A 9,333-nucleotide genomic window follows, 5' to 3' on the forward strand; every position below is an offset into this window, starting at 1 on the left:
TTTTGGAAAACAGACACATTTCACTCACACCGGCCCTGTTCCTACTTTATAATGAGCATACATCAGGCTGGTTTCAATGGCATTTAGAGGGTTAACAGTGCTTATATGTGAAGCCTTGAAAACAATAAGCCTCCCATGTGATTTAACAGTATATCCTAGGATTTAAAACTTGGGCTCTTTAAAGTTGTATGTGAAAGCCCTTAAACCTCACCACACCCTAGAGAGGGAAGCTGGTTTCTTTATAGTCTTACATTGACTTCCATGGACTCCTGATCATGAGTCACCCTGTGTGCATTGCCCCCCCCCCCCCAAACCCCTCTCTGATATACCCTCACACCCACCAAAACAGAATGCCTTAGCTTTTAATGGGCCAGCAGGGCTTGGCTTACTTACTAGTGGCACAACATAGCCAATGTAAACCAAATTATTGCTGGAAGAAAACAGCAGAAGGCAATTAAATCCCAGTTAGGCTGATCATTCCAGTCTTGATTAACAGGGTCAGTTGAGGGAGTCTTCTTCTTTTTGTGTCCACTGTGGTAATTTATCCCTTTTTAATGAAAAGTACAAAGGTTACAATCTAATCATTAGTCGGTGGCTGCCTAACAGTGGAACATTAATGAGCTCGTAGCACATGTGCACGTGCAGGTAAGCAGAGGAGTGTGCACATGTGATGACATCGTTGGCACATGCTTACACTGGCACAATCGCATCAACAATTAAAATAGCTGCCTGAAAGTTTACATTGAAAGACAGTCAGTGAGTTTTGGCAGGGGAGATGTCGCACTGTAGGTGCCAACGCGATGGCAAATTTAAATCAAAATAATCCCATTTGTTCTAGTGATGTCAGATGTTCTGGTCGGCAGGCTGTGTACCTAATGAAGTAAGCATGCTCAACTTATACGGTGGTTCCATCGCTCTAACGCTGCAGTTTCTTCTGGCCAAGGCGCCTCGTGGTTTTGATTATCACGTATCGTTTAAAGTCTCTCTCTCCCAACATTGGCCGGCGTGCTTTCTTTTTAGTGCGTCCGCATGTCCATGGAGGAAAATCCTCTGCCACATTGATTTTATGATCAGTGATAATTCTGAGAAATGATGTCTTAATGGCATCTTGTCAGATCGCAAAGGCCCGAGGTGAAATATCGCGGCAGCGCAATCAACACTGCTGGTGTTGTTCATTTTACATCATTATAATGTGATTTAGGATAAAACTGCAAATCATCATATGGCAAAGGTGTAAGGACAGAATCTGTCTCCCTCCCCTCGAACTGTTGACATCCAGCCTGGAACGCACACATCAACAGAGGAGAGCTGAGTAGGGCTCCACTGTTTACTGACCAAATGACTGTCACCCTTTGTTTGGGGTGGGAACGAACACGGTAGCAGCCACATTCTCCACTGCTGTTTGTTACTATCTAGTTGTTACTCAAGTCATAAGTCAGTCTTTGAGAATAATCCCAGCTAACTCCTCAGACCCTCGCCATCCTCTCACCGCAACCGTCATACCACCTCGTCTCATTCCCACATTCCTACAGCCCTCTGTCTTCACCACTCCCACATCCACCCTGATCAGCCCCATCCGAGCCCGCCCTCACCTTCTCTATCCACTCTTGGATCATTTCAATTTGCATCCCAACTGGCCCCGGGATTCCCTAGCCCTGTTAAAAGGCAGGCTATTTGTTGTGCTCCGCGGTTAATGCCGCACAGAGCTTTAAATACCCATATCAAATCTTTGAGGCTCAACAGATTCAGTTTTGCAAACCTGTATCGAACAGAGGTTCAATCCGTCAGCTTAGAAGTGTACACTCCTTAAGTTGTGTGATAAGGTAAAACCAATCACTGGATTAGGCTCTCTCTGTCAGTGATGGTGTATTTTCAGTGCACAGCGTTGCTTTGCTGAAACAGGATAAGCGGATGGAGTAACATTATGGTGCTTGAGATTTCTTTTTCAATAGGAATATACTATTAATGGATTCTGAAGCCAGTGTATGATGCTGCTCTTGCAGTTGTGGATAATGCATTAGCATTAGCTGTGAAAAGCAGCTGGTGCTGGAAACCATAAGCAATCATCTCTCAGAACTACAAGTTTGATTGTTTTTATCATGCAAATCCAGCCTACTACCCGATAAGATTGATTGAGGTCTTAAAGTAGGATTGCAGTGTTTATTCTCACAGAGCTTCTCACAAACAAACCTCAGCTTTTGGATTCACAAGTATAATTTTGCACAGCATATGGTGAATCCATAACTCAAGAAACAGAGAATCTCGGGAGTCTGATGCCTTTTGCGGTTACTCAGCCTTGTTCCATCTGGTTTTGGGGGAGATGTGGGAGGTTCTGGTACACGACGAGCTTGAGAGAAAATTCATGGCAGGTACATAAATAATCACCCGGCTAAAATATAGGCTACAACTTCTGTTTCTGGTTGGAGTGTTGCAAGACTGTCTTGGATGACATTTGAGAGGAACGCAGAGCCCTCCACAAGCTGCAAAGTACAAACCAAAAGTCCTCTCCCTTTCCCCTCACATGAAGCTGGGTTTCCACTTTCTCCTGCCAACAAGCGTTGTCTGGAAGCTCCCTGTCTGACATTTTATGCTCGGTTGAACTCACACTTCAAGCCTTTAGGCATCGTTTGTGGACAGCTATGATCCAACTGTCATATTCTTTTTTTCTGTTTGGTTTTGCATGAACACAAAGAGATCAGTGTGGTGATTGGTGATGAAAACCCTTCAAGCACTTTTGACAACTCAAGTGAGAAAACTTGAGCGGCCACTTATTGGAGTTTTCTGTGCCATAGAGCGCCAGATCACAGCACCGCACATTTGAATACAATTGTCTCACCACTTGAGGACGTAATGCACCGTTACAGAAAAACGGGTTATTCTATTGCTTTAAGTTTTCTAACCTAAAACTACAGAAGGTTTGCTGAATGTTGGAAGGGTCGGGAAATTTGTTGAGTTAAACTTTTTGCAAATGTGACATTCTCATTGAGACATGCAATACTTGTCCCAAATGACTATGTTTATGTTATAGTGTATGTCTGAGTGAGAGATGGAGGCAGTAACTTTTCATCAAGTTCATGTGTTTCTGATAAAGTCAAAGCCGTTTATTCAAGGGATGACTTAATAAAATGTAAAAACTATTGGGCAAACTGCGTTGTAAATATAGAAATGGGGCAATCAGTGATTGCAAAACCAGAATGCATCTGAATTAAAAGTAGTCATTTAGTCTAGCCATGAGACGCCGTGACAAATTGCAATCCAGTCTAATCATTAGCTTTTGGGGAAGCTTGAGAATCCCGCTCTTAATGGGTTATGAAGTGTTGACATACTGTATACAGTTTCATAAGGATGAATTTCAAATCGTTTAATTGTAGGCGGCAGCTTGTAAAGCTTTGCACACAAAAAAGATTTTTTTTTAATCTAATTATGTTTTGCACAACATTAAAGGAGAAAAACCCACATAATGAAATGAAAAACAGTAATTGCATTAAAATTAATCTCCCGTTGTCATTAGAAACAAGTATTAGATAAATTAGGTGATTTTTTTTTCAGCTATGACTGACGATTCTTTAATGCAATTTGTATTTATTAACCTTAAACTTCCGCATATAAAACACAAATGTTTGCTCAATTAACCATCCAGTTGTAGCCGATGATAGCCCTGTGGATGAGAGGGACGAGTCACAGCTTGAAGCTGTTGCCCACCTCCTCCTCTAAATCTTCCATACAGCAGCTGGTGGTCTAAGTCCTCCATCTCTCTAACCAGTCCACCCACCATGTTGCCTCAGGTGAAATGGACACAAAACCTGAAAGAAGGGCGTTCCATTCCTGGCCATTAGCTGGTTGCTATGCTAATCCAGGGATTACATGAAATACATTTGCCCCACTTAAGGTTTCCCAGAATTCACAGCTTGGTAACAACAAACCAGCTTTCAGAGCCTCTATGTCCCACAGGCATGCATGAATCTTTAATGTACCTGGAGTCAGAACAGGTCCGTCGTCCACTCATCGCATGTCATCATCGCAGTAATGAATGTGTGCTGGAGAAGAGGAGCGCTGATTTTACAGATTTACCCGAATATGTTAAGAGGTTTTATCAGATGAATTTGATGCTTTTGTTCAAACTGTCTAAACAGACGTAATCAAAATCCGATTTTTCCTTTATCAAGTATAGTTCCCTTATTTTTCTCCAATTTACTTAATGGAGAACCTTTTTCGATATCCATTATTAAGTGCTCTTGAATACACATTGCGACAACATGACAAATGAAGAGTTTAGCATGTGTTTTGTGTCAACATCTGGACATGAAATTACACAATGATATGGAAAGGCTGTGTGCACCAAAATTATCCATTTTGTATTATGCTTTTTTTCCCTGGATCGTGGCTAAAATTATCGAGCAAATGAAAGCAGAACGAAAGAAAGCAACTCAAAGCTCAAGGAGGGATGATCACAGCATTGGACTCACTATGTGCTAACAGATTCACTACAGGTTTGACTGATTGAAATGCGGTGCTAAAACAAACAGCCAAACTTCACACTGATACATTCCGTCGTAACTTATCAGCAGGGCAATATACCCTGTCAATGATACAAAAATCACATACTAATTGTTCACACTTTGTACATGAGGTCTGTTATGCAGCTGTTGGCAGTAAAACATTGGCCCGTGAACACACGGTGCATCTAATTAGTGGTATGCACTGAGAATCAGTATCAGTTTAGTTTAGTTCAACTGGCTAAAGTTTCTAATTTAAAGCCACAGCACTCGGCACAGGAAAAATAATCACGGAACACAATAAAGGGGAAATCACCAAAGTCGCATTGCTGCAGCCCCGAGGCATTTTATCGTGTGCTTGCAAAGCAACGTTTTCAACTAGAGAACAACAATGAAGAAACAGCCCATCCTAAGGAGACTGCCGCACCCTTGAGCCACTCAAACACCTGGTGATGTCCGTCAAACAGCAGAAGAAGACAGGTTAATACTAAACCTAGCACAAGTGTGGCTGCAGGCTAAAGATGAGCCCCTGTGCAGAGATAAGACGTGTGGTTCAGCCTAGGTAGACAATGCTCTGGGCTGCACTTTCTAAATTTGCAAGCAGTAATTTTAAGGGAAATAAATGAAAACGTCTTACACAATTCTATGCATGTATTTAAGGAGCTTTTTTTACTTGTTAAAGAAGCTGTCTACATGAATGCTTGTTTATTTCTGGAGATATTGCTTTACATAGAAAACATACAATATACACAAGTGGGATGGTCTTACTATTGATCCACTGACCTCACCACTGCTCCGTCCAGCTAAAAGCTAATGTTGACCCAGGACTGGAGATCTATATGGACAGTGCTTCTGTCAGTGTAGCATAAGGGATGGGCAAGTTTAATCTAAACATTTGCCTCTGGGTTTGACCAGCAACAAGAACTCTGAAAAAGCCAAATACAGGGCAGGAACAATGGATGGTGTAATGTTACCAGTCTAAGGTGTGTCTGCATTTTTAGACTAAAAATCTTCAAACAAACACAATGTCACAGTAAAGAAACAGGCTAGTAATAACCATGTCATAGAGCGATAGTCTTAAATTGAAGATTTGCCGTTTTATAATGGAAATCTTCAAGCTACAGTACTGTAAGTGTTTTCCCGTTTAACTGATGAGCTGGATTCAGTGTGTACACATCCTTGTTTCATCTTTGTACAGCTAGTTACAACTTGAAAATCCATGTCAGCGACCTGCTATGTTTGGCACCTCCACCGTTGCCAGCAGGCACAATTATTAGCCAATGTGAACGTTAAAATGTGAGTAATTGTGTGTATAGCCTCCAGTATGCAAATAATTATTGTAAACACAGTCACTTTTTTTTTTTTTTTTTTTTTTTTTGCTGAGACTTATTTTTTAGGGGTCCGTTTCTTTTACTTTCCAAACACTGCAGCCATGTGCAAAAGGAAGTGCCCCCTTATTTCAAAATGGTAAAAACAGTAAAACAAGGATTTTTTTCATCAACATAATATTTAATTTACAAATAACTATTGCAAATAAATCAAAGTTAGTTTTAATTAATTTAGTAACTAAAACTTTGCAGTAATAGCAATATAATGAAAATTTTAAATGTTTTTAGATATGCGCTTCAAACATTTCTTGTTAGATCTGAGAATATAAGAACATTTGTTATAATTGATTGCACACTGATATTGTACCAGGTTTAGGTTTGAGTTTGCATCGTCCTACATGCAGTTTTAGTGTAAGGGGATTTAAATGTAACCCTAACATTATAATAATGACGCACATTCATGCTCTTTCATCATCAGAAGTAACAGAAATGGTCAAAAAATTTGCATCCGACCTTCCTAACCAGCACCTGGGCAACTTTTCTGTCTAAATATCAGGATACCACAGCAGCTACGCCCCGTGGTAATATGTTTATATTACACGTCTCACATGAGTTTAAACATAGAAATTTGTCCACGCTGATGTTGATCAAACACAGCAGCCAGTACAGGCGAGTCTCACTATGATGAGGTCACCGTGCTCCTTTTAAGTAAAATAGCTGCATTTGTCTGTCACTGGCGTGTTTGATGCCTAAAAGCACTCAGACAATACATTTGTGCCGCAGTGAAATATCGGGCACACGTATGTGTGCATGCACTCGACTGCCACCGATTATGAACATACATGATCCCCTGGAGGATGACAATAATATTGGCATTAAACACCTCAAGATTTTGCTGGTTTTTAATATATCTTAAATTATGTCAGGAAAAACACTGGAACATCACACAAAAGCCACAGTCAGTGTATAATGCTATCTCATAAAGCTACAGATCTCTCCAACAATATTGACATAGGCAGCAGGCAAACAAATGTCAGCCCCTATAACATATGAAATACTTAACGTAACCAATTTCCTCCTGTCAATCAACCTGGGAATAATGACAGACGGCCGAGAATCAATATGGCACAATTGAATTTTTTGACACCAAAACATGCCTCACTCGGCACCATAAAAGACTGTCAAATGTCATGATGCCAAGAGCTGCGGGTGGAGTCTGAAGATTTATTTTATTCCCACCCCTAGTCTATTGGCAACAACGTGCCTTTAACCACGGGGGAGACACCAGGTCCAGACTCTTCTGCTTGTTTTACTAGTGCCTCAGGACTGTGCTAGATGAGTAACTGCTGCTGAGTAATGAATATGCACATGTTGCAAAACACAGAAGCTTTGCAAAAAATTAGGGTTTGTCGTTTTTAATGTCTGAAAAATTTGAACATTTATTGGACTGTTTTTTTTTTTTTTAGTGCAGTTGCTGAAACAGACAAAAGGAGACAACTCCTGAGATGTTTTTATGGTGCGTTACATGTTGCTGTACGTTTTATCATCTCTTCATACTTACTGAATGTTCCCATGACCTCTTACTTGCACAACACATCTAGATTTTCTTTACTGTTAGCCATCACTACAGTGGAAAATAACAGAGGGAGAAGCTTCTGAGCATTGCGGTCTTTGTCTATCACCTCATTTACGATACGGTGCCCTCTGCCTCACATAATCAATTAAAAGACAGCGGGGCTGAGGAGGCACCCTACCAGTCACAGAAGTTTACATCAAAAGGGAGAGATGCTTTTGAAGACTTGCTTTATCCTTGAGAGTCTTCCCTGAGAATGCAAGGACAGATTTAGTCACTGATAGATGTGGTTCTGGCCTACTTCAAGGTCTCGTCTAGAACGTATCAGATTGCAGCGCTGCACTGTAGTACAGTATTTCACTGCTGGGATTTCTGGGAAGAGGAAAAGACTGGACGGGGTAAGTATTCATGTTAAGGGAGACTGCAATTAGCTGAATTTCATGCTAAATTGACTCTCATTATTTATAAGGATCCTAATTCATTTAATGCCTTAACATAATGAAGCTAATGTGGGCACCTGGATGTCGAGGCTACCTTCCTCTGAAATGCATTGATATGAACCGTAGTTTGCAAGGACCACATGCAGTTAGCGAGGGCAAAAAAAGAAGCCTTTTATCCTGAAAGACTTAGATTCATTTTCAGCTCCCTGTGGCCGTGTCACTGTCATCTTTATCCACGTCTAGGTGAGCCTGCTACAGTGAGGTCTTACAACACACTGAAACCTATGCTGACAGAAAGGAAGGGGCCGTCTCCAAATCAAGCGCCGTTTTATGGTCTAACAGCTGGGCCCAGAGTATTGATTACCGGACACCATGAATTGGTCTGAACATTTTTTTATGAAGTTAGGAATTCTGGGTCTGCATGACTGGCGCCAATGGGAGCGATAACACGACTGTGGCCTGCTGGCTGCTGAGGACACATTGATGTGTCCCGTTCACATCCGTGTGCCAACTGACGCCATTATTTGATATGCACTCAGTAATAAAATGGTCCATTCTGATGCAACCAGATATATTGTTAATGGCCAGCTTTATAAATGTCATGTCTATATGTGGTGGGAGTTGTTACAGACGTTTGTTAGAGCTCTTTATGCAGAGAAATTGATAACTCAATAAAATGAGAGAGACTTGACACATTAATGTTGTAAATCAGACATCTGGGCAGCTGCAAGTGTGAAAGTAAAAAAAAAAAAAAAAGATGATTTAAGAGCCGCCACGCTGCAAGAAATATCCAAATTCAGAAAGTGTGGAATCTTAGTACTAGAATCTGTCAGAAACACGTTGTTTTTTCCTTTTTTTCTTTATGACAGTTTTTTTTTTTAAATTGAGCTTATAGTGACTTTAGTTTCACCTGTTTACTTGCTCCTTTGGACACCAAATATAAATTAAAAAGACGGCTTTTGGCTTTTCCTTCAGTGGTCGTCACAGTGGAACGTGTTCCGCACGTTGATTTGGCATGCGTATTTACAACAGATGCCCTTCCTGCTGCAACCCTCCCATTTTTTTATCCGGGCTCGAGAACGGCACCAACGTCACCCTTGGTGACTCGGTGGGGCCACACCTGGAGTGGTGGGATTTGAACCCGTGACCTTCTGCATCCCAACCCAATGGCCTACCACTGACCCACCAGGCCCGCTAAACAAATATAAATTATATATCAATCATGTAAAAGCAAAATATTGATGCTTAAATTCCCCTGACAACAGGGATGTTAATTAGAACAAAAGGGTCAGCAATATTACAACCCTGCTTTTAGGTCTTACTTTTTCAAATGTTTTTGTCACTTTTTGTAGTGCAGGAAGTGGATGTTCTGGGTTCCCAGACATCGTTATGGTGGTCAAAACAGGTGGCTAGAGGCAGAATTTGGAGAGAAGACAACCAGAATTGAGAGCTTGGGAGCACAGGTGTAAGAGTAATCCAATCCATTTAAAAACAGA

This window comes from Channa argus, chromosome 10 (genome assembly GCF_033026475.1).
Source record: "Channa argus isolate prfri chromosome 10, Channa argus male v1.0, whole genome shotgun sequence".
In the NCBI taxonomy this organism is placed as follows: Eukaryota; Metazoa; Chordata; class Actinopteri; order Anabantiformes; family Channidae; genus Channa; species Channa argus.